This window comes from Girardinichthys multiradiatus, chromosome 5 (genome assembly GCF_021462225.1).
Source record: "Girardinichthys multiradiatus isolate DD_20200921_A chromosome 5, DD_fGirMul_XY1, whole genome shotgun sequence".
Classification (NCBI taxonomy): Eukaryota; Metazoa; Chordata; class Actinopteri; order Cyprinodontiformes; family Goodeidae; genus Girardinichthys; species Girardinichthys multiradiatus.
Window position 1 is genome coordinate 40119689 of NC_061798.1, and position 26213 is coordinate 40145901.

General features: G+C 40.9%; 1 long non-coding RNA gene across 2 annotated transcripts; it reads right to left on the bottom strand.

Moving 5' to 3' along the window:
- Window positions 1-23408: 23408 nt before the first annotated feature.
- Window positions 23409-24206, bottom strand: LOC124869214. Of its 2 annotated transcripts, XR_007038522.1 has the most exons (3): window positions 23954-24206; window positions 23570-23876; window positions 23409-23470 (listed from the first exon to the last, which is right to left on the bottom strand). It is a non-coding gene; the product is annotated as an uncharacterized LOC124869214 (long non-coding RNA). The 2 variants fall into 2 exon arrangements; XR_007038521.1 differs by lacking the exon at window positions 23954-24206 and having other exon boundaries at window positions 23570-23945.
- Window positions 24207-26213: the final 2007 nt, after the last annotated feature.

Consider the following 26213-nt stretch of genomic DNA (forward strand, 5'->3'; position numbering starts at 1 on the left):
CCAACTTCTAACTCCAATCAGCCAGATAAAAACATGAACATGCACCTTGCTAATCGCATCCGCGCTGCGCGATTCAGCAGCACAGCAAATCAAAACAACTCAGCATGAAACACTTCAATCAGTATTGCATGCAACAAGTTGATACTTTAGATTAACTACTGATTCTAAATCACCTTAAACTATGCCTCACCCTGCCCAGACCTCTAAATACACCTATCTGATTTAATATAAAAAGAACAAAATTACTTTGTGTCTGTGAGTCTGTTCTGTCTGTTGTCTGCCACTAACCATGCTTCACCACTAGATGCTGCCAGAGCCTGGTGCCAAGAGTTAATAGGCGCTGCCTATTCTAATCAGCTGTGGAGTATAAGAAGGCTTGGCTGAGTGTTTGCCATTGTGGTGACTTTCATGTCCCATCAAGAACCCTGAACTCAAGCTTCAAAGAACCTCTGAAGAATCAAGCTTCAGTTGGCAGCCCAAGCTTTTTACTCCCAGGCCTCAGGCTTGCGAACCCTGCTCACCCTCCACCAAACCTCAAAGCTCACCAGGTGCTCTTTTCTGTATGGACTGTCGAAGTAACTCTGATTTTAACCCTAGTTACCTCAGACCAGATCCTCAACTAAGCAGCAGCTCTCGGTACCATCCTCTCAGGCTCCACGTCACGCCTCCCCCGACCAACCTCCACTCCTTCTCCTGTAAGCAAAAAATGATCACAAACTATCCAATATCTCTAACCTACCACCACTTCACTTACCTGACCTCCTTCTCTGTGCAGTTTGGTGTTTCCAGTCCCAGGTCCTGTTCCATAAGTCTGACCTGCAAAGAAATAAAGCTGAGTGTTTATCTGCATGCGGGTCAAATCCGTAAATAAAACCATGACAGCACACTCGGGAATTAACCCTCCGCAATGTCCTGGAACGACAACACCATCCAAACCAACAGATGGATCAGACGGCCTCCATACTTCAAAATGTCTTAAAACCTCCATCTGTTTATCTGCATGTGGGTCAAATCCGTAAATAAAACTGACACTTTGACCTTGACTTCTTCTCTTCACCGGTTTGAGAATGGGTCATAGGTCGGAAGAAAAACGGGGGGAGGGGGGACGACCAGAGTGTCACTCGCCCGTGATCAAGTCAAAAACTGTAAACTTCTCATCTGTCCAAAACGGGAAAATATGAGGAATCGTTACAGTCAACTGCATCAACAAGGAGGAAAACTCATCTCCTTGGAAATAAAACCTCTGTGGGTTTTCACCTGCGCCAGAGTGTCAGTGGGGTCTTCGATCGGTTATGAATCGTCTGGTCATCTTGTATCAGACAGATTTCCAGTTTTCAAGCTCTTCCAAGAATGGCTGTGTGGAGGAAAAGTTCGCCTGCGGGCTTTTGTGTCCCCAGATATGCGCCTCTGTTGCGTCATCGTGTGGGACACGCTGGAAATGGCAACGAAAGTTTGGTTTCTGTGGGTTTTATAATCCCGGGTGACATCAGAGCTGCACAGCCTAGTCGGTCTGTCCGACCAAAATGGATGACCCCAACATACTGAAAAGTTGTTGAGAAGATGCGCAAAGAAAAAGCTGCTTGTTTGAAACATTTACTGTCCAGCATGGTGTCCAGCATGGGTTCTCACACTTGCTACAGCACGCTCATCCTACCTCTTTGCTTTTTGGGCATTTGGAGGTGCTCTAAGCTAAGGAACAGAGACAAAACATCAAAGCTGCAGCAGCTGGTTTTCCAGTCAGTGGCTGTTCAACCCGTTGGCTCCCATTCAAATGTAACCTCCACCCCCTGTTTTTGTGAAGAATAGTAGTGCATGGATAAAATGTAACTAGACGTATAATGTTATTTAATCTAATGTCCATTTAAATAAATACTTTAATCCTTACCCTAATTTATTAATGCTGTTTTGAACAACCAGCAGTGCTTGTGAATGCTTTACAAACCTGATCAGTTGATCTATCAGCAGATGGACAACAGAAGATAAGCACACCTTTTAGAGCATGATTGATTTGCACCACCTGGGTATATTTAAAGACCAACAGTGTCAAACATCTGAGTCAGAAATAACACTTATGGATTCAGAGGAAAATAATCAACCTTGAGCGCAGCTGTAAGGAGAGCCTTGACCTAATTTAACTCCTTGACGGGTGATTTCAAAATAAACTGCAGGAAGATAAGACATAGTCAGCTTCTGTTATTCTGACACTAATCCAAAATTTTGTTCTTGCTGAAGCGTGGTATTTGTGTTTTACATTTAAAAATCAAAACTATCCACCAGGGTTTCAAACATGGTGCTGACAAGGTTTTGATTGGCGGTTGTTCCTTGTTGAGTCTGGCCCTAGATCCTGACAAAACCGTTTTTTTCCTCTGGCCCGCCAGCAAAATGGGGCTGAGAAAGCTTCAGTTTTAGGTGCTGGAGCCAGGGCTTTGCCTCGTTGGAAACACAAATTACTGGTGCTTAATAAACTCCATAACCAGTTAAGCACTGGAACCGGTTTGTTGAAAATATCCCATCTGGTCCCAGCACCACAGAGATGATCCTTGGCTGCACCTACTCCACTAGGCATCACTCCTTCCTGGTCCACTTTTGCCATGCCTCTGCTGCATCTGTACCCTCATGGAAGTTAGTTGGGTGCGTTACTATCAAGGTTAGTCGGGTGGCTGCTGCCTCAAGTACTGCAGCCACTGTGGACTGCCTGTGACCCAGGATGGGAAAAATGATCAGATTATGGATTAAATCTTTCAGTCATATATTGTCTGGAGCTTAAATTCCTTTAGGAGATAGAAGAGGCAGGCAGGAGTACACGGAGGTGGTAGCATTATGTTACGTGTGTGTGTGTGTGTGTGTGTGTGTGTGTGTGTGTGTGTGTGTGTGTGTGTGTGTGTGTGTGTGTGTGTGTGTGTGTGTGTGTGTGTGTGTGCGTGCGTGTGTGTGTGTGTGTGTGTGTGTGTGCGTGCGTGCATGCATGTGTGTGTGTGGGAGAGGGAGAGGGGTTGTTGCAGGAAGGACCGGTGCACTTAAATAGATGGCATCATGAGAAAAGAACATTAAGTGGAGCCATTGAAGTAACATCTTCAGACATCTGCCAGAAAGTTAAAGCTTGAGGACAAATGGGTCTTCAAAACGAATAATGAGCCTAACCATACCATTAAGTTAATCACACAGTGGCGTAAGGACAAAAAGTCAATGTTTTGGAGTGGCCATAACATACGTCAAATCTCATTTCAACAGAAACTTTATGGGCAGAAGGAAAAAGATGTGTGAGCAAGGCTGTCCAAGAACCTGGCTCGGTTACAACAGCTCTGTCAGGAAGAATGGGTTAAAATTTTAGCAAATTACTGTTAGAAGCTTGTGGAAGGATAACCAGAACATTTGATCCAAATGATGCAGTAAAAGGGCAATTCCACGAAATGCTTCGAAAATATATTTAAGCTTTTGTATTTGAAGAAATAAAAAAATATCTATGAATAAAATCTCTTGTTTTATTCTGGCATTTAGCTTATAGAAATTAATTTTGCTATAATCCCAGCTGACCTAAAACAGGAAAAGTTTAGTCTGATTAATGACCATAATATGGTTTCAACTATGTCTGTATTCTCTCACCTAATTGAAGATACCTTAAAATACATCTTCTTATTATGTCTACAAAAGTGATGATTATTATAGTCACATGCATAATTTTTGAATGTAGCAATAGCAACTAAGCAATAGTCAGCTCCATTGACAGGTTTTGTTTCTAGTTTGAGCCTTTTGCCACCGCTGCTGTATCTATGGACACACTTTCACCCTCCTCTATCTTGTCTTTCACACGCAATCATTTAACTTTACTTCCTTCAGTGACAGGAAGTGATTACCATAAATCATTAGAGCTTCTCTCTGGTAACGCCAGGATCCTTGCTAAAGGCACATGTGAATCATGATATGCATTGCACGCAGACACATGCACAGGCAAACACATGCACATATGAGCACATAATTTGGTTTAACCAATGTCTGCAATAAATTGAACCCTTGAAGTGTTTAATGAACCATCTCAGTCATCGAGATGTGAGTGAGAGAACAACCAATTTCCTCTGGCACTGCTGACCCTCCCACCCCAAACCCCATAAACAAATACAGTACATCCCACCTCTGGTTCTCCCAGCTTTGTCTCTTGCTCCCCCTATTACACATAGTTTTCCCCCCACAACTTTAATCATAGATGAAAAACATAAAATTACTATTAATTACAAAACCAATATAACGTCACATTGTTTGTTTTCTGTTAGTACTGTGTTGTCCCAACCTTTTGTATGTGCAGACAAAGCTGACAAAAAAAAATTTGCTAAATGGGATACTAACCTGTTTTTTCCCACAACTTAAAACTCATTCATGTTAAAATAAAACAAATGATTTGTTCTTTACTAGATTCTTAAAAAATCTTGTCTAACCATAAGTGCACAAAAATGCAAAACAAATTCAACACTATTGGTATTTTTAAAAACAGAAATAAGGGCAAAATTGAAAATGTGTGTAAAATCTAAATGCATTTTGTGTTTTGAAGGCCAGTAGCAACTGAGTGCTGCTAATCTGCTGTGCTTCATTAAATGATTATCATCAGTGTGACTACCTCTGTAACAACAGGGGCCCTGGCAGTTTGCTGGTCTGGAGCATACAGGCATATGTGAGCACAGTGCCAGGTCGGAAAGACATCAGCAATGACCCTAGAGAGACAGGTGAGAAGCTCATATCCAGGCAATTTAAAGTTCATTCTACTGTGAGAAAATGTATTTAACAGTGCAGGGTGATATTATACCATCTACGATATTACCAGTGTGAATATTTGCACATTGTCTTCACTATTTCGACGTGATGACATCACATCGCATTTGCAGGATTCAAGGAGCACATAATTCCTAGCCACACACTCTAGTTGGTGACAGTAATTTATCATTTGGCTGCTTTTACAACTCAGAAAAATAACTATAATAAAAGTAACATCCATTGTCATACAGACCGTAATCCTTATAGCAATGCACAAAGTGAAAATTCATTATTTCATGCCTGGTGTGAGCAGATATTTTACATTTTTTATTATTTCAATTGACCTTGATGGCACCTACTTTGCAGGCATCTCTTTTGGAAGCACTATCCTGCTGCGTTAACACAGTGACGACCAGCACACCTAGTGGCAGGACAACCTATTACTCTTATTCAGAACCTTTTAATTAAATTTTATTATGATGGAAAAACTTAAAGTTAAAAACGCTGGACTGGAGTTGATGATGACAGTAGACCTCATAAATGCAGCTTGTTGTATAAATAAAAACGTTGATGAATATGTTTCAATTGGAAGTATTGCAAAAGAGGTGAACTTAGTCCTCTGCAATAAGCTTTACTCATAAACTAGTGTCATGTGGATTTTGTTCTCTATCACCTCTGTGGTCTTGTCTTAAAGGCTTTTGGATGGCAAATGTGAGCGAAAGAAAAAATTGTACAGAAAGGAAAATGTCAGATGTATATGTAAATATACAGAAAACTACTGCAGTCTAATTTGTAAGAATATTGAATAATTCTGAGCTTATGTGATGGCAAATATTTGAGAATGACAAAAATGCTCTATACAGCCAACAATGTTAGCCTAAGATAGCAGCTTCAAATATTGGCCATTTCTGGTCATGAATTTGAAATATTGGTAGAAACATATTGGCCGACCAGCATTATGATGATTAGAAATACACATTGCAGATTCTCCATTTGAAGGGATGGACATGATCAGCAACAATACTCAGGTAGGCTGTGGCGTTGACACAATGCTCAATTGGTACTAAGGGGCTCAAAGTGTGCCAAGAAAATATCCCCCGTACCAGTACACCACCACCAGCCTGAACTGTTGATACAAGGCAGGATGGATCCATGCTTTCCTGTTGTTGATGCCAAATTCTGACCCTACCATCCGAATGTCGCAGCAGAAATCGAGACTCATCAAACCAGGCAACGTTTTTCCAATCTTCTATTGACCAATTTTGGTGAGCCTGTGCGAATTGTAGCCTCAGTTTCCTGTTCTTAGCTGAGAGGAGTGGCACCCGGTGTGGTCTTCTGCTGCTGTAGCCCATCCTCCTCAAGGTTCGATGTGTTGTGCGTTCAGAAATGCTCTTCTGCATGCCTTGGTTGTAACGAGTGGTTTTTTGAGTTACTGTTGCCTTTCTATCAGCTCGGACCAGTCTGGCCATTCTCCTCTGACCTCTGGCATCAACAGGGCATTTGCGCCCACAGAACTGCCGCTCCCTGGATATTTTCCCTTTTTTGGACCATTCTCTGTAAAAACCTAGAGATGGTAATGCTACTTAGTATAATAAAGTATACACCAATAATATACCAATAATTTATGTCATTATTAAATGTTACCTCAGCTACTAGCAGTGTTTAAATAATTTTTTATAATAATTACCAAGGTGTTTCTTTATGTTTTTGCCCAATTTTTCTAAATATAATTTTTCTTGACATATTGTCATGTAATTTTGTGGCAACAATGCCCTCACCCATAACATTTATCAGCGGGAAACATTTCAAACAGCCACAAATGTTCCCTGAGTGGATGTTCCATGAATACTCTGATAAATTGCTAAAAAATCTGTACTCACACCTCTGCACGCTTAAGGGCAAAGTTCATGACAGTTCAATCAGAAAAAAACACTAAAAGAATAATTTGCTTGAAAGAATCAAACAGTTTTAGAACAAGGCCTTTTGGAGAAAACCAAAACCTAATACCAACTAGATGTCCATCAGGACACCAGTGGGCTGTTGATGATTTGGGCTCACTTTGCAGCATGTTTGTAGCCTGTTCTCTTTGCTGTCACTGAGTTGAAACATATACTCCTCTATTGGCCAAGATATTCAAGAGCCAAATATGTAACCACTTGTCCAAGAGCTGGAGTTAGGCTCCAACTGGGTCATCACTAGGGAATGATCCCAAACACAGAAGCAGATCTTCAACAGAAGGGGTGAAAAAGAATAGAATCAAGATGTTTTAAAGGCACATTGAAGGTCCTGATGTTTATTAAAACTTAGGTTTATGTCAAACAAATATTTTTGGCGTCTTGTTGGGAGCTTTAATATTCAATTATTAATGTTTTATATATTTAATTATTATAGTTTATATATATATATATATATATATTGCAGCACTAGAGGCCTTTATTTTTCATTTTTCAACAGTATGTAGACAGGAAAGAGGGCAAAGAGAGGGGAGACATTTGGCAAGGACTTGAACCCGGGACAGCTGTATTGAGGACTATAGCCTCTGCACATGGTCGCACGCTTAACCCTATGTTTTATATATTTATCAACAACTAAGAATCACATTAACCTTTAGTCTTCTCAATAAGCCTGCTGTGTGTGATTTCTTTTTTTGCAGGTTTGCTGTAACTTTATACTAAACATTTTAGTAAACAATGACATTTAACCAAATGAATAAATAAATAGTGATGAGATGCACCAAGGCAATTGTTGTTGTTTTTTTATTAACTCATGCTCTGTTAAGCTTTTTATTTGTTTTCCTTCTTTGCTGTCATTTCTCTTAGATTATACTTCTATTTCCACACAATTTCAGTTTTTATGACACAGTATAATCATTCACAGGCTTCTCAGTACACATAATCCAGGCAGTTTTAAATTAATTTCTGATTACCCTGTGTTTTGGAAAGCTAATTTTTGAACCCAGAATAGCATTTCTAGATAACATCCTCGTTACATTTTTGTCTTATATAAACGTAGGCTGGGGAAACTGTCCTCAATGCAAGTGAACTTTTGTTTTCTCCGATTTTATCCATTTTCACATATTTACACTTATGGTCATAAATGTCATATATATAATTTTTTGCTTTAAGTATTTATTTGGACTGTTGCTTTTCGAAGTGGGTTAATTGAACAACAAATCAACCTTTTGTAAAATGAGAACTGGGAGCACAAGTCTGCAGTTTTATTTTACTTGTTTCATTTGATATATGTACATCAGTATTTGCTTCAATAATTCAAACTCAAGCAAATTTAAAAAACAGAATATAAATGAGTAAAAAAGAAGCATGAAGAGAGTGAAAAACATATATAATGTTTTCCAATTAATGCATGTACATTATGTAATATTCTAATTGCTCTTTTTTGTGAAACAAAGTTTGTTGGCTGGTTCTACTCACAGAGATGGTATCCCAGACCTCTATACAATGAATTAAATATGGAACAAAAATCAACAAACAATACAATATGAAATGTTGTTGAATAGTTTTTGCTCTATTAAAAATTGTAAGACCTTTGCGTAGTTTTTATATGTAGTCTACATGAGATGTACACCTAGGTTTGAGACCTAACATTACACCCATCAACTTATGTTTTTTTCTGTGTCCTGTCGTAGCATTTGAGGCAAACCCTATAAAGAAGCTAGCAGCCTACATTTGCCAGCATTGCTTTGCTCTACAAAAAGAATATCTGGAGGCAGGATCCTAATTGACTTGATCAAATCGGTTGACAGGTCACATTGTTGAAATGTGAACCTGTGTTTGTATTACTTTCCACCTTTTAGATCATATTTTAAAAGGTTTTAAATCATTCTAAGAACAAAAACAATTCTATTACCTGCAAGAAGAGACATTTTTATTTATCTGATACTTCCCAAAAGTCATTAAGATATAAACAGAAAAGATTAGGTCCTAATATGGATCCTTGTGCAACTACTCTTTCGATGTATTTGGGATCAGATATTTCATTTTTAAAATGATTTGTTTTTCTGTGCTCTTTGTAATTGTATGTACAGCGCTTTGAGTGTCTCGTTACTGAAAAGCGCTATATAAATAAACTTACCTTACCTTACCTTACCTAAATATATCGTGGGTTTACTTTAATCCACACAGGGTCAGCATTATAAATGCAAGCCTAAATGTATGCAATCCCGCTAATATTTGGTCAGACGTCACCAAGCAAATTTCACCTTAACCACACAGGTTTTAGTTTCCTCAACAAGCTTCTGTAATAACTCTGAGTGGTTTTTTGACCGCTCTTCATTTAAACTGGCTGGTTTCCTGCCTTTGAGCCACAATCCACCTTTGTTTCAGTAGCTTAGATCAGGCTTTTTCAAAAGCTTAAAGCAACCAATTTATCCTGACAAAACTGTTCAAACAAATCATTTCAAAGCCCACAATGTATGCAAGATTCATGTCCGAGATGTGTGTATGTAAACTGCCGACCCATACTGTATTTAGTGAGGAAGGTAGGTGTTTTATCATTATTATTGCTGAGAGTTTTCCACCATATGCCTTAGAGATTTAAGGCTTTAAAACATATAGCATGAGACTCAGTCTGTTCTGGAGGTGTAAATTAGAAAGCCAATGTGGTGGCATTCCTGAGGGGTGAATAAAAACACCTTGTTTAGAGGCAAGAATCCAGACCATTTCAGGCATTATTCATTCCAAGTAGTTTTTAGGCTGTAAACATCAGGGTTGGGCTTTAAAAGGTCAATTATAAACAAGAAAATGTAGGATGATTTCTAAACACATCAGCAGAACATAAAATCTGCATGCGACAGCCATGGATCTGGAGCTGAACATCTCAGCTGTCTCTGCTCATGTGCAGATAGTTGTAACGTTCAGAAAGATGAATCATCGGATTTTTGAGCAATGGCACTGAATTAGTCCAGAAATATGCAATTATATTTGTTGTTTATTTATGTTCACAAGGTTAATACATAAATTATAATAACCTCTGTCAGGAGTATTTTCAGTCATCTTTAGGATGAGATGGATTTTGAACTTAAGTCCTAATGAACTTTTGGTTTCAGCCGTTAGAGTGACTTTGTCAGAAATAATAATCTGTGACCTTTAAATAAAGTTGTAACTACAGGGGTTGGACACTGAAACTGAAACACCTGTCACTTTAGTGTGGGAGGTTTCATGGCTAAATTGGACCAGCCTGGTAGCCAGTCTTCATTGATTGCACATTGCACCAGTAAGAGCATAGTGTGAAGGTTCAATTAGCAGGGTAAGAGCACAGTTTTGCTCAAAATATTGAAATGCACACAACATTATGGGTGACATACCAGAGTTCAAAAGAGGACAAATTGTTGGTGCACGTCTTGCTGGCGCATTTGTGACCAAGACAGCAAGACTTTGTGATGTATCAAGAGCCACGGTATCCAGGGTAATGTCTGCATACCACCAAGAAGGACGAACCACATCCAACAGGATTAACTGTGGACGCAAGAGGAAGTTTTCTGAAAGGGATGTTCGGGTGCTAACCCGGATTGTATCCAAAAACATAAAACCACGGCTGCCCAAATTACGGCAGAATTAAATGTGCACCTCAACTCTCCTGTTTCCACCAGAACTGTCCGTTGGGAGCTCCACAGGGTCAATATACACGGCCGGGCTGCTATGGCCAAACCTTTGGTTACGCGTGCCAATGCCAAACGTCGGTTTCAATGGTGCAAGGAGCGCAAATCTTGGGTTGTGGACAATGTGAAACATGTATTGTTCTCTGATGAGTCCACCTTTACTGTTTTCCCCACACCCGGGAGAGTTACGGTGTGGAGAAGCCCCAAAGAAGCGTACCACCCAGACTGTTGCATGCCCAGAGTGAAGCATGGGGGTGGATCAGTGATGGTTTGGGCTGCCATATCATGGCATTCCCTTGGCCCAATACTTGTGCTAGATGGGCGCGTCACTGCCAAGGACTACCGAACCATTCTTGAGGACCATGTGCATCCAATGGTTCAAACATTGTATCCTGAAGGTGGTGCCGTGTATGAGGATGACAATGCACCGATACACACAGCAAGACTGGTGAAAGATTGGTTTGATGAACATGAAAGTGAAGTTGAACATCTCCCATGGCCTGCACAGTCACCAGATCTAAATATTATTGAGCCACTTTGGGATGTTTTGGAGGAGCGAGTCAGGAAATGTTTTCCTCCACCAGTATCACGTAGTGACCTGGCCACTATCCTGCAAGAAGAATGGCTTAAAATCCCTCTGACCACTGTGCAGGACTTGTATATGTCATTCCCAAGATGAATTGACGCTGTATTGCCCGCAAAAGGAGGCCCTACACCATACTAATAAATGATTGTGGTCTAAAACCAGGTGTTTCAGTTTCAATGTCCAACCCCTGTATTTTGCTTGTCTGAAAACCAGTGTTAAGGTTATTGTTGATACTCTGCTTGACACTAATTCTGTCTCTCAGATGCTGTAAGGGCCAGCATTTGTAACGTAATAGTACATGTCCTCACCTGGCAAGCCATTGCCATAGTTACATAAAAATCTATTTCTTTTAAGGTCAATACTTCATGACGAGTCTTTCTCCAGAAGCTCTGACTGGCTGCTTAAATCATTGTGTTGGACACAACACCTCTCTTCGATGGACACGTTTTGGTCCATCAAATAAGTAGGACTGCAAATGTTGAGCTATTTTAATAACAATAATGATAAAAAATGTAAATATATATTTTTGGATTATTTATTTCATTTGTTTTGCTTTGTATGATACACAGATTGTTAATTTTTAGATAAAGCTGTAGGAGAAACAATCCTTGTGACCTTCACCCATCTCCGAGGTGATCTGTGTTTCATTCAGAGAGTCTTTAAGCACACCCTTTTTGTATAACCAACCCAATTCTAAAACTTAAAGTAAAGAACCTCTAGACATCCAAACCTGGAGCAAAAGACATCCAAACCCGTCAATGTCCTGCGTTAAAGTGACCTACATGGGAGGAAAGATGTAGTGCTGTCCTTTGTGTTGAGATGCATCTTTAAACCAAAGAGATGGTCGGAGAACCGCATATCTCTGGAGTTCTGTGAGAAATGAAAGTGAAAACAGATGTCAGTGATTTCTAACACTGAAACCTTAATTTTACTTCTCTCATTTCCTGTTTTAATATCCAGTCTTACATAAATATAGTTAATAAAAGTCCAAATTCACGTTTGAGAGTCAGACTCTGGATAACCTTTAGGTCTTTAATCATCTTAGTTCTTGCAGAAAGAGTGTTTGTCTTTTGTTGAACTGTTCCTCAATAAGCGGTGTGTAGCTGAGAAATAAGATTGTTCATTTTGCACATTAGTAATTTACCTCCATCTTTGTTTAGTTCTAGTTTGTGGTGGATGCAAACAAACGGGTCTGCTGCCTCCTTTGACTCCACCAAACATGCGCCTTTTATTTTGTTGAACAAAACAAAAATACAACCATTTTTAACTGGCTACTGCTCTCAAAGCAGGAAACATTAGAATCTCTTGAAGTGACAGCAAACTTCAACTGAGTAGAACTCAATGCACCAGCATGAAAAGAAAGTACTAAGTACAAATAGGGTCAATAGGGTCAATTATCCCAGCACTGCATTAAGAGCCCCCTACAAGTTTGTCAATTGTAAGTAAACGCCAGAGTTAGATGTGATTTTTCCTTAATAAACAATCCTTAATAAACTGATGATTTTCCATGTTGACTGATTCAATAAATATCAATCCTAATGCATTGGAATCATCATCTACTTCTTTATGAGAGAGCAGTTAACTAAATGGAAATGTAATTCATACTTAAGATTTTATTTCTTTTATGATAACCAGTAAGATATGAACACGACAATCTTTTCAAAGAGCTGATTTTTACTACACAGGTGGAACATGATATCCCCTTAATTACTGATTTATTGCAATTTACACCCACCATACTTTTAAATTTGAATAAATATATACTAGAGCTTAGTTGCTGATTGATGTTACTAATATTTTTTTCCTCTAATGGTGTCATAATATCGAAAGACTGGCTAGATGTTCCTGTGGTGCTCTGCATTTCTAACAATCAGCCTTGAGGATTTGAGGAATTGTTTTGTTCTTCCCAGTAGGTGGCAGGGTATGGAGTGACACACTAGAGGCTAATCATGTGGCTTATGTTCAATTATATTTTGTGCATTAATATTCACACGTACCAGATAAAAGGATTTTGAATTGCTGCCCACTGTGGACCTCTATGCATCAGCATTGATATTCTGTCTGAAGAACAAACAGAGAACAAGAGCAAGCAGTTTTCATCGTCGTGAATTCGGTTATTCAAATACACTCTGATTAACCATTTCATGTCTTAGTTTATGTAGGTGTGCAAAAATGATGTTTCCACATTCAAACTCAGCATCTTTCTGACCATGGGCCAGCTCCTCTCTTCTTAAACTCTACTTTGCATCATGGACATTTTGTTTATTTCAAAGTTCACCTGCATTTGTGACCCTTCTTAAATAGTCTTTGCAAGTGAGGTTTGCTCTCTCAAACCTCCTTAAATCTGTCTTAGTTAATTTGAAGATTACATTGATATATGTTTTTACATCTACAGCACATAAACAGGAAAAGAACAAAGGCCCTGCAGCTGTTGAACAATGCTCAGAGGACAGCCTTGTTACAGGGTTGCATTCCAGATGTTCTTGCTTTGCTGCAGCTTCTCTGCTGCGGGCAAATTGTGCCTCTGTTTGATCTTTACTAGCCACCTTCTAGCAGAAATCCCTAACTTATCTGCAGCTATAAAATTCATCTCCTCAAGCAAACATTTACTGCTACTCTTCAGTTTCCATCTGAATACAGGTATTTACAATAATTGTGTAAGATTGATGATCGACTTTGTTGTCATGTCGTCAGACAGCTGTGTTGGAAGTATGATTATTGATTGATTAATCCTTATCAATAATTATAATTAAAAATCATAATTTGACTAAATTAATTTCTTAACCAAAATCCTCATTTATGAATCGAGACCAGAGATGTCTTCTGGTGTTGTAATTGTGGCTCAACGCCTTTGATAATTACAACCGTTAAATACTCAGTAATAATTAATAACTATTACCGGAGATGTCACTGTTTAATCGACCGTTTCTGCCAAAACGTGTGGAACGTTTAACCTTATCTTGACTGACGAATCACTCTTGCACAAAATAAACCCAGAAACGCCTTCTCTTTATCTATGTGAATATTTATTAAATCACAGCCTGATACAATCCGTTCTTCTGATTTAATAATCTTCACCTACTCAAACATGCAAAGTTCTACACAAAAAGGGGGTAAAATATCTAACTAAACAAAAATAAAGCAAAACAGCAGTGGGTGCGAATGGGATCAACCAGCATTTATGGCAAAAATGATAAAATGACAAAAGGATATGGTTGTGAGTGGAGGTGGGGCGCAGCTCCACTGTAACTCAGTTATACTCAGTCATAAAACCTCCCTCAACTCTTGAGCAGACAAAGAGTTTAAAACTCTTTGTTTTAAAGAGAACATTTTGGCGGCAAGCTAGCAAGCAGTGAGGTTGAAGACAAAGAAAATGGGGAATTGGAGGTTATTTTAACAGTCCAGTCTCACAGCGCATCTGCGCTTGCTCTCAGGTGTTCAATAACCCCACAAAACACACACAAAGCTGGGAAGCGCAGCGGCCTCCAGACGTCAAACACGGCACATCAAAGTTTCAATAAAAAGGGTTACATGCACATATCGTTCAGAACACATTAGATTAAATAGCGAATCTCATCGTACTAAAACCTCCTGTACGCTGCCCAGGCTTTCTAAGAAATAAATTAAATTAAAGGATGGGTTTTACTTGTTGAAGCCTTCTTTCTCAGCGGCATTGAGAGCGAATGGAGGGGGAGTTGGAAGTTACTGTGCGTTCACAGTTAACTTCAGGAAAAGCGGTCAATCTTCGTCCTCTGGCCTCCTTGGCGAAAGGGAAAATATGATCTGACCATCAAAGTCGACTAGGACAAAACAAGGTGGCTCCTTGAAACCCCTTATTTTTTTTAGTTACGTGTTAAACTCACGTCTTCGATCAGCAAAGTGTAATTTCTGGCCTTCTTAGTCCAGAAACCTCTTTTATGAATTCTTTGTTGGCCAACGAGAGAGAATAAATGAGATCCACTCGGGACTCTTCTCCAGGTGATGCTTCAGATGTTGGTAACCGGACATGGTCTCCAGCTGAAGGCGTGTGTTCAAACTGGGTGCCTTCATACAGGTCCTTCTCAAAATATTAGCATATTGTGATAAAGTTAATTGTTTTCTATAATGTAATGATGAAAATTTAACATTCATATATTTTAGATTCATTGCACACTAACTGAAATATTTCAGGTCTTTTATTGTCTTAATACGGATGATTTTGGCATACAGCTCATGAAAACCCAAAATTTCTATCTCACAAAATTAGCATATCATTAAAAGGGTCTCTAAACGAGCTATGAACCTAATCATCTGAATCAACGAGTTAACTCTAAACACCTGCAAAAGATTCCTGAGGCCTTTAAAACTCCCAGCCTGGTTCATCACTCAAAACCCCAATCATGGGTAAGACTGCCGACCTGACTGCTGTCCAGAAGGCCACTATTGACACCCTCAAGCAAGAGGGTAAGACACAGAAAGAAATTTCTGAACGAATAGGCTGTTCCCAGAGTGCTGTATCAAGGCACCTCAGTGGGAAGTCTGTGGGAAGGAAAAAGTGTGGCAGAAAACGCTGCACAACGAGAAGAGGTGGCCGGACCCTGAGGAAGATTGTGGAGAAGGGCCGATTCCAGACCTTGGGGGACCTGCGGAAGCAGTGGACTGAGTCTGGAGTAGAAACATCCAGAGCCACCGTGCATAGGCGTGTGCAGGAAATGGGCTACAGGTGCCGCATTCCCCAGGTCAAGCCACTTTTGAACCAGAAACAGCGGCAGAAGCGCCTGACCTGGGCTACAGAGAAGCAGCACTGGACTGTTGCTCAGTGGTCCAAAGTACTTTTTTCGGATGAAAGCAAATTCTGCATGTCATTCAGAAATCAAGGTGCCAGAGTCTGGAGGAAGACTGGGGAGAAGGAAATGCCAAAATGCCAGAAGTCCAGTGTCAAGTACCCACAGTCAGTGATGGTCTGGGGTGCCGTGTCAGCTGCTGGTGTTGGTCCACTGTGTTTTATCAAGGGCAGGGTCAATGCAGCTAGCTATCAGGAGATTTTGGAGCACTTCATGCTTCCATCTGCTGAAAAGCTTTATGGAGATGAAAATTTCATTTTTCAGCACGACCTGGCACCTGCTCACAGTGCCAAAACCACTTGTAAATGGTTTACTGACCATGGTATCACTGTGCTCAATTGGCCTGCCAACTCTCCTGACCTGAACCTCATAGAGAATCTGTGGGATATTGTGAAGAGAACGTTGAGAGACTCAAGACCCAACACTCTGGATGAGCTAAAGGCCGCTATCGAAGCATCCTGGGCCTCCATAAGACCTCAGCAGTGCCACAGGTTGATTGCCTCAATGCCACGCCGCACTGAAGCAGTCATTTCTGCCAAAGGATTCCCGACCAACTATTGAGTGCATAACTGTACATGATTATTTGAAGGTTGACGTTTTTTGTATTAAAAACACTTTTCTTTTATTGGTCGGATGAAATATGCTAATGTTGTGAAATAGGAATTTTGTGTTTTCATGAGCTGTATGCCACAATCATCCGTATTAAGACAATAAAAGACCTGGAATATTTCAGTTAGTGTGCAATGAATCTAAAATATATGAATGTTAAATTTTCATCATTACATTATGGAAAATAATGAACTTTATCACAATATGCTAATATTTTGAGAAGGACCTGTATATAGCGTTCCGTGACGTCAGACCTGGGGCGCCCCGTCATATCAGTCGCGATGCTCGACGGGATATGTAGGAGCGGACTGTCCCGGATACAAAATGGCCAATGCCGCTGGAAAGGCATAGTGACGTCCAACAACGTGCAGATGGTCCAATATTCAGCAAACAAGTGGTCCAACAGCTGTCAAGCTGAAGAAGGATTCCTAGTGGCTGTGGTTGGCTTGTGGGATTCCTGAGGCGCCTGACCGGTATCGTGAAGCCAAGCGTGCTGCGGCCCGGACTGTGGCAGAGGCAAAAACTTGGGCCTGGGAGGAGTTCGGTGAGGCCATAGAGAATGACTACCGGTTGGCCTCGAAGCGATTTTGGCAAACCGTCCGACGCCTCAGGAGGGGGAAGCAGTGCTTCGCCAACACTGTTTACAGTGGGGGTGGGGAGCTGCTGACCTTGACTAGGGACATTATCAGACGGTGCAAGGAGTACTTCGAGGATCTCCTCAATCCCTGGTGGAAGCAGAGGCTGGGGACTCGGGGTTAGACTCTTTCATCATCCAGGCTGTCACCGAGGTGGTTAAAAAGCTCCATGGTGGCAGGGCTTTGGGGGTGGATGAAATCCACCCCTAGTACCTCAAGTCTCTGGATGTTGTGGAGCTGTCATGGTTGACACGCCTCTTCAACATTGCGTGGCGGTCGGAGACAGTGCCTCTGGACTGGCAGACTGGGGTGGTGGTCCCCCTACATAAGAAAGGTGACCGGAGGGTGTGTTCCAACTACAGGGGGATCACACTCCTCAGCCTCCCTGGTAAGGTCTACGCCAGGGTATTGGAGAGGAGAGTCTGGCCGATAGTCGAACCCCGGCTTCAGGAGGAGCAGTGTGGTTTTCGTCCCGGCCGTGGGACACTGGACCAGCTCTATACCCTGTACAGGGTACTCGAGGGTTCATGGGAGTTTGCCCAACCAGTTCACATGTGTTTTGTGGACCTGGAGAAGGCATTCAACTGTGTGTCTCGTGATGCCCTGTGGGTTGTGCTCCAGGAGTATGTAGTCTAGAGCCCTTTATTTGGGGCCACCCGGTCTCTGTACAAGCAGAGCAGGAGTTTGGTCCACATTGCTGGCATTAAGTTGGACCTGTTCCCGGTGCATGTTGGACTACGGCAGGGCTGCCCTTTGTCACCGGTCCTGTTCATAACTTTTATGGACAGGATTTCTAGACGGAGCCAAGTGCCAGAGGGGGTCTGGTTTGGGGACCAGTGAATTTCATCTCTTCTTTTTGCAGATGACATGGTCCTGCTGGCCCCCTCTAGCCAAGACCTACAGTATGCGCTGGGGTGGTTCACAGCTGAGTGTGAAGCAGCTGGAATGAAGATCAGCTCCTCCAAGTCCGAGGCCATCGTTCTCGATCGGAAAAGGGTGGCTTGTCCTCTTCAGGTTGGAGGGGAGTTCCTGCCTCAAGTGGAGGAGTTCAAGCATCTTGGGGCCTTGTTCACAAGTGAGGGAAGAATGATTCGGCAGATTGACAGACGGATCGGTGCGGCTGCTGCAGTAATGGGGAAACTGCGCCGGTACGTTGTGGTGAAGAGAGAGCTGAGCTGAGTGAAGCTCTGGATTTACCAGTCGGTCTACGTTCCTACCCTCACCTATGGCCATGACCTTTGGGTCAGGACCGAAAGAACGAGATTCCGGATGCAAGTGGCTGAAATGAGCTTCTTCCGTAGGGTGGGCGGGCACTCCTTTATGGTGCGTTCACGCCGAACGCGGATTCTGCGATAGGAGCGGCCGAGAGCGATGGACGAGTTGAAAAATCTGAACTTTTTCCTAAATTCGCATTGCGTCAACCAATCAGGGACTGGATGTGGCTGTGTCGTAGGGTGAAAGACCGCAGAGGAGAAGAAGCGGTTGTCAGTGAAGATGGAGGACCAGATCATAGTGGCAGTGTACGGCAAGCCAGAGTTGTATGACTCAACTAATTACTTTTACCGAGACAAGTACAGAAAGGACCTGGCCTGGTTATGTTTAGGCATAAATATCTTATATTTAGGAGATGTGGACATTAAAAATTGGCTGTTTTTTTAATGAGCTGAGATTTATTTACTCACTGAAGACAGAGGGACAGGCGTTCAGCAGCGCGGATACAGCGCCGGTAGTTGGTGTCCCGGAGGCCGATTCGTCTCCCAACACGGGACAGCAGATCTTCGAACTGGGTCCTGGATAGACGGAAGTACGGCTAAAATCGACCGTCATCCAGACGCAGCTCCAGGAGTAGGTGGTGGTACTCTCCAAACTGTTCCCGTCCCTGAAGAATCTGGTGAACCCAGGGACATCTGCGACATTTTTCGGCTCTCCACAGGTAAAACACCGTAATTAGATCCATGAAATCCATGTCCGCCATGTTCAGTTGAAACCAGCAAGCAGCAGATAGAAGCTCCTCCTATTTGATGATGTGGCGAAGCGTTGCCTTTGTTGCCATTTGGCAACGTGGAGTTCACACAGAATGTGAAGCGAGCAACAGCACACAAATGACGCGAAATATTAGCAGAATCCGTGTTCGGTGTGAATGCACCATTAGAGATAGGGTGAGGAGCTCCGCCAACCAGGAGGGGCTCGGAGTAGAGCCACTGCTCCTCCACATCGAGGTGTCTCTACTGAGTCTGCTGCCCCCGCAAACCGGTCACAGATGAAGCGGAAGACAACAATTACGATGTTTGCATACTTTTCCTTAGAATTTGTGTTTGCAAACTGTAATATGTTATTTTTAAGTTGCTTTTGGCTTCTCTTTACAAAGTGGCCTTTCAGCCCATGTTAATACAGAATTTACTTCAAGCCCAAAGATCAGCCAGATATGTGAAGGTCCACCATTCATTTTAACATGTCTGATTTCTTAGCAAATGTGACAAATTTTACCTGTTAAAAAAAAAAAGGTTTAGTTATGTCAGACAGTGATACTAAAAAGTTGTTTTTTGTACAGGATACGTAAATATCTGGTATAACTGTATATTTTAGCCCGCACTCAAATTTTCATTCTGTTTGAACGTCAAGCTAAGAATATTGTGCAGGTTTTCAGGGAAAAACACAGCAAGCCAGTAAGCCCCTTTAAGTCAGGACCTTTTTTATCTGCAACATTAAACCACAACATATAAACTTGGTGAAATAATGAAATTGTGGCTTGTTACATACAAGTAGTAAAAATATCTGAGCCCATAAAAGCTAGAGTCCAAGGATGTTTTAGTTGTGTTGCACAGACTGTGAAGCCTGCAGACAGAAATAGTTCATCAAGCTAAATTAATCGGCCTTGGCCCACAGCCTGCATGTGTTACAGCCCCCCTCAGGCAAAGCTAACATCACGTTCCTCTGAGCCACGACTATAAAGCCAAACTAATAAGTCAATCTTGTAATAGTCCAAGTAATACTTTCTGAACAAGTGCCTTTGTTGTTAATTTATTTTCTTTACAGCTTGAAAAAGTAAGCTGGAAACTACACTATGGGTGTAAATCTGCATCTGAGTCTAGTTATTTTTTTCATTCAAAGGACAAATTGCACCATTGGCTCAAAGGGCACGCTCAAACAGACAGTGTTCCTGACAACAATACTAAAAAATAGATCTGTGCATTCACTCTCTCAGTGAGCCAAACTCACTCACTACAGTGGCTAGTCAAAGTCCTGCAGCTGCATGCTCCTGATAGATTATTTTGCAATACAAATGTTGTTTTACTGTTTAACTTACAATTTCTGCAAGGAGAAATCTCATAAAATTCCAGTTTTTAATGAATTACAGCACCCAAACTCTGGTGCATCTGATATACATAAGTGTACTCTAAAAACTTCTAAGCTAAAAAGAGCCCACTTTGAGTTGTATAGCCAACCCCGTTCTGGGTTAAATATGGACTGATCCAGATATTGTAATGATCTCAAGGTGTTTGAGTTTGAATTTTTTTAGAGATCTGTTTCCTCCCTGTTGTCTTAAGTAATGCTGTAATTTTAGTACATTTATTGTTAACTAGGTTCTTAGTTCATTCTTGGTTCATTCTTCCTGTCTGCTCTATGTTGTCATACTGCATATGCTCGGTGTTCTGTTTTCACTCCTGTAGGTCATCTTTTTTCATTATTAATATTTCTACTCACCATGCGGCTCCCACTCTTTTGTCTGCATGTTGGTTCTGCACAACAGCCCCACATTATGACAGATATGGGTTGAATTAACACAATTGGGCTTGGTTACTGGTTTTAAAGTTAATTCAAATTTAGACACTTTATTAATCCCAAAAGGAAATTGAATGATGTTGTAGCTCATTTTCTACAGGTTTCTTAAAAGAGCCGATGTAGATGCTCATGGCTGTGGGCAAGAAGGATCTCTTGTAGTGGTTTGTCTTACAGCACATCTGAAGAAGCCTCTGACTGAAGACATTCAGCTTGTTGAGCTTTTTTAAGTCCCTGGCTCTGATGCTGCTACCCCAACAGATGATGGCAGAACAGATCACACTCTCCACAACAGACTTATAGAAGACATGCAGCATGCTGCTGCAAACACCAAAGGTCCTAATCTTCCTCAAAAAGTACAGTCTGCTCTGTTCCTTCTTGTAGACAGCTTCAGAGTTGCATCTCCACTCCAATCTGTTGTCTAAGTGAACACCGAGGTATTTATACGCCTCCACCACCTCTACTTCTTCTCCCATGATGTAAATAGTGTTTGAACTTTTCTTGTTTCTCTTATAATCTACAATCATCTCCTTTGTTTTAGTCACATTCAAAATGAGAAGATTGTTTCCACAACATGCCATAAAGTGGTCCACCAGCACCCCGTACTCTGCTTCTTGTCCATCTCTGATCCACCCCACGACTGCAGAATCATCCGAGTATTTCTGCAGATGACAGGAGTCTGTCTTGTACTGGAAGTCTGAGGTGTACAGAGTGAAAAGGAATGGTGAGAGTACAGTCCCCTGTGGTGCTCCTGTGCTGCTGACTACCTGGTTAGACTCACAACCCTTCAGTCTCACAAACTGTGGTCTGTTTGTCAGGTAGTCTTTGATCCAGGAGATTGTTGAGGCCTCCACCTGAGTCTTCTGGAGTTTCTGACAAAGCAAATCAGATTGGATTGTATTAAATGTTCTGGGGAAATCAAAGAACATGATCCTCACAGTGCTGCTGACTTTGTCTAGATGACAGTGGGTTTGTTGAAGCAGGTGTATGATGGCATCTTCAACTCCAACTCCACAGCGATAAGCAAACTGAAGGGTCCTGATTACTCAGGTGGGCCGTTCTGGTGAGGATGGTGTTGTCCACACAGACGTTTTTAAAGTCGGTTAAACACTCAGTCATGGCATTGATGTCCTCTCCATGTGGCTGGAACAGTGCGTGTTAAGTCACTCCTGAACCAGAGACAGTGTCAGAAGAGTCTAATTTAAGGAGAAAAATAACTGGACTGTTTCCCAGTGGTCCAAAGTCCTCTTTTCAGATGAATGTAAAGTTTTGATTTAATTTGGAAATAAAGGTCCCAGAGTTTGGAGGAAGAGTGGAGAGGCACAGAATCCATGTTGCTTAAAGTCCAGTATGAAATTTCCACAATCAGTGATGATTTGAAGTGGCCATGTCATCTCTGGTGTTGATCCACTGTGTTTTCTGAAGTTCACAGTCAATGCAGCGATCTACCAGGACATTTTAGAGCCTTTCATGCTTCCTTCTGCTGACAAGCTTTATGGAGATGCTGATTTCATTTTAAGCAGGACCTGTTACCTGCCCACACTGCCAAATGTACCAAAAGCAGGTTCAATGATCATGTGCTTGATTGGCCAGAAAACTGGCCTGACCTGAACCCCAGAGAGAATCTATGGAGTGTTGTCAAGAGAAGGATGAGAGAAACCAGACCCAATGATGCAGATGACCTAAACGCTGCTATCAAAGCAACCTGGCCTTCTATAACACCTCAGCAGAACCACAGGCTCTGCATGCCACAGTGCACTACAAAAGTGACCAAAAATATTGCACTTAAAATATTCTTATTTTTTGAGCGGTACTCATCTACTTCAATACAGGAGAAGAATGAAGCTCCTTCTGGGCTCAACTCAACAAGATACTGTTTTTAACCCATGTTTGGTTAAAACTACAGAACCTCCATCCCAGAAGCATACACCTAGTATGAGGGGTTTATTTTGTGTATTTTACATCTAGGCTTTATCAATTCTAAGATTTTGTTTGATGAATTATTAAAGCAATCCAATATAAGGATAAACAACTGCATAAAAGGGATTCTAACCCAGGTTGATCCCCTTCAGACTCACTTTGTTGTCTCCTGTTTTTCGCTTTTCCCCTTTATTTAACTTATTCTGTTTGCTTTGGTTCAACTTTGAAATGTTTTCGTCTGTTCAGTTTACAGCTGACAGCCCGTCTTATTATTCTCTGCTGTTAGATTTTCAGGCTGTTTATTCCCTCAGTGTGTCTGCCATCAATGATCCTCGCTTGACTCTTTATTTGGTTTAAGCTGTCCAGTGCGCCCGTCTGTCTCTATTGTTTATTATGTGGACTTCCTCTAAATGTTTTACACTTTACAGAATGTGGTTACCCTCATAATTTATTACATATATGTAAATGTGCGGTTTCAGAAGCCTCGTGTTTTGTTTGAAACCTTTTGGTTTTTGTTTTTCTGTTTTATTATAGGCGAGAATAGCTTTCTCTTCCCATTCTTCAGCATTTTTTTTTTATTACATTTACACTTAGGCTGATTCAATTCCAGTTTGTTCTGTTGAAAAGAGCTCAAAGTGTCATTTTGTTCGAAACAGCTCTGACCCACATACAGAAGGACACTCCAGAGAACAAGAATCAGTAAAATGATGTTTATTGTGAAACTAATTATCAGGAACGAGAACCGGTAAATCTCCAACTGTATGGAAGGAAAGAGAAGAGAACCGATGAGACAAGGGACTGCAATTAAATGACAGCTAATGATTGTAATTCTAAACTGGGGTAGTTAACGGCTTACTGGTTTGAAGTAGTCAGGTCGCCAGGGGTTGAGGGATTCGGGCTTCAAGTCCATAGAAGCAGTGTTCGTCTTGATGTTTCCTCCTGGTGCTGTTCTGAGGTGGAGCAAAAACCGTGAGGTAATCCAAATTGAGATGGCTTACGTGGGTGGGCGGACAGGATACACTTAATGTCCAGATGTACGAAGGAATCAGGATGGCTGCCAGCCAGAACGAAATCCAGTCGAAGAAATAATCCAGGAAGCAAAGTCTAGTAGGTAGCTTTTAGCCACAGAGTCTTCTGAAGCAGTAATCCAAAAGGTCAATAACCTGCGAGGGAGCATAAACAAAGTTTACAAGGAGAACAAAAACCAAAAGCTTTATCAAGAGGTGGCTGAGTTTGTTACCACTGTAGGCAAACACTCTCGCATCGAACGCTGGCAGCCTCCTGCTTAAATCCTCCTCCAAGTAATCAGCATAACAAGGCGCACCTGTCCACCAGTGCATCTGAGAGCTCCAGCACCATCTGGGAAACTGAACACAATGTTGGAAACAAATACACACACACACACACACACAAACCAAAACCCCGACACAAAGAGATCAGTTCTGTTTTTACTTACAGATTTTGACAGAGTCTGAAAATAAATCTGATTTTATACTGTCAGCCTTTCATCATCCTTTTATTCATTTCACAAATACAGGCTTCATAAGCATGAAAAACAAGCCGTCTATCTTTTCTCCTCTTATACACACCATTGTTTCAATGCTGTTGGTATTTCAGGTCAGATTGGATGGTGCTGTATAAAAGTCTTTATACATCCTTCAGCTTCCAAGGAGCCAAACATTATTGCATTCCTAACTTCATTACGTCATAGGGCTTTGTAAAAGTTTTTATTCAACCTTCATTTTCTGTCCAGTACTTGATCATTTCAGAAGGAAAGTTTGCTTTTTGTTACACTACCTAACTCATAACAACATTCATTCATAAAAAGTCACCTAACGCAGAGGGTGCACTAGAGTTTTTTCCATACATAACGTTTAATTTTGCAAAGAAATTAATTTTACATTTAGTTGTTTAGTTACTTGGAGCCTGTCAGAAAGGGACCTGGATCATTTTGCCCCTTTGACAATTTGTACCTGATTTATACCTGGCCATTACCATTTTGTTCAAACTTACTTTAATTAGATGCTTACAAACAAACAGGTTCGTACCAATGTATATAACTACAGCATATAAATATGTGTTTGTTTAGTAGTGAGCATTTTGATGAGTCATGAGGAAAGAAAATGTGTGAAATACTTTAAAACAAATCTATATTTTATTGCAGGAACAAAATTTCACATAAAAAGCAATCTTTCATATTAGCAATATTTTGTAGTTAGGAAAAAAATCTTATGTTCAGAGATTATTGTTTTTGGGTTGTTGTTTTTTTCATAAAATCACCACTGACACAGTTATTGCTACCCTGTTGTTAGTAAAATGAGAAACCTGCTTTTGTCAACAAGACATTACTGAGATTTATCCTATAACATTTCACAGAGTTGGAGTCCTGGGTCCTCTCTTCAGCTTACCCCACAGATTTAGGTCTGGGGACTGAGACTCATGAAAGAAGGCTGGTTTTGTGTCTGGTAAACAATTTCTGTGTTGATTTCGCCATAGGTTTTGGATTATTATCCTGCTATAAAATCCAAGGACTACCTCATTTCAGTTTACTGGCAGAGTCCACCAGTTTTTTACCTAATATGTCCTGGTATTTTAAAGAGTTCACAATGCTATTGCACTGCAACAAAGTTCCCAGCATCGTTAAAAAAGAAACACAGCATCACAAATCTTTAGTCATACTTAACAGTGGACAAGCAGTGTTTTTCTAGATATTTATTCTTGGGTACAATTGAGTCAATAAACATGTTTAATCCACTTGATTAAAATGTGGTTGTGTTGATTTATTCAGATTAACCAGGCTCACTAATAGTTGGCAGGTGCAAAAAAGACAGAATGCAGAAAATAAATCCAAATGTGTTTAGACAGAGTATTATTTTAGGGTTGTGCACACTTTTATTGCACAGGATATATTTAAACTTCTAAGTTGGAAAATGTTTGTAAATGATCTAACGTTGTCTCAGTTATTTAAGTTACAGTAACCTGGAATTGTATCAGGGGTATGTACGCCATATTTGTCTAATTGTTGGAATTATAGGTTCTGCATACATTTCCTATTTTGAGTCTTTATGTAAATTTCTCTCTCACAGCACTATGGATAAACAAGACCCCATCAACATAAGAGGACATGCAGTGGCCTGTTTTATGTCCTTTTGCTACACGCTATATGTTTTTCCACCCTGATTTTACCAAGCAGAGCCTGGAGTAGCATTCACATAAACAGCCAGGGGGCATAATAACAAGACAAAGGTAGTATGGATGACTGAGTGAGGGTCACACCGGTGTAGGTTCATCCAGAAGATGACAATCCTAAGTACTTAAGCTGACAAGTAGGTAGAAGGCAATTGGGTTTCCTCTCTTAGCGTCTCATACTGAAGAAGCCAGGTGAAACATCTTCAAGAAACAAGAGAAGTCCAATTGCTTTCTAGTTAAGCACTTAGGAGGGTACGTCTACAGATGTCCATGCAGGATCATTGTAAAGCAGACAAACTGTGCCAGAAAAA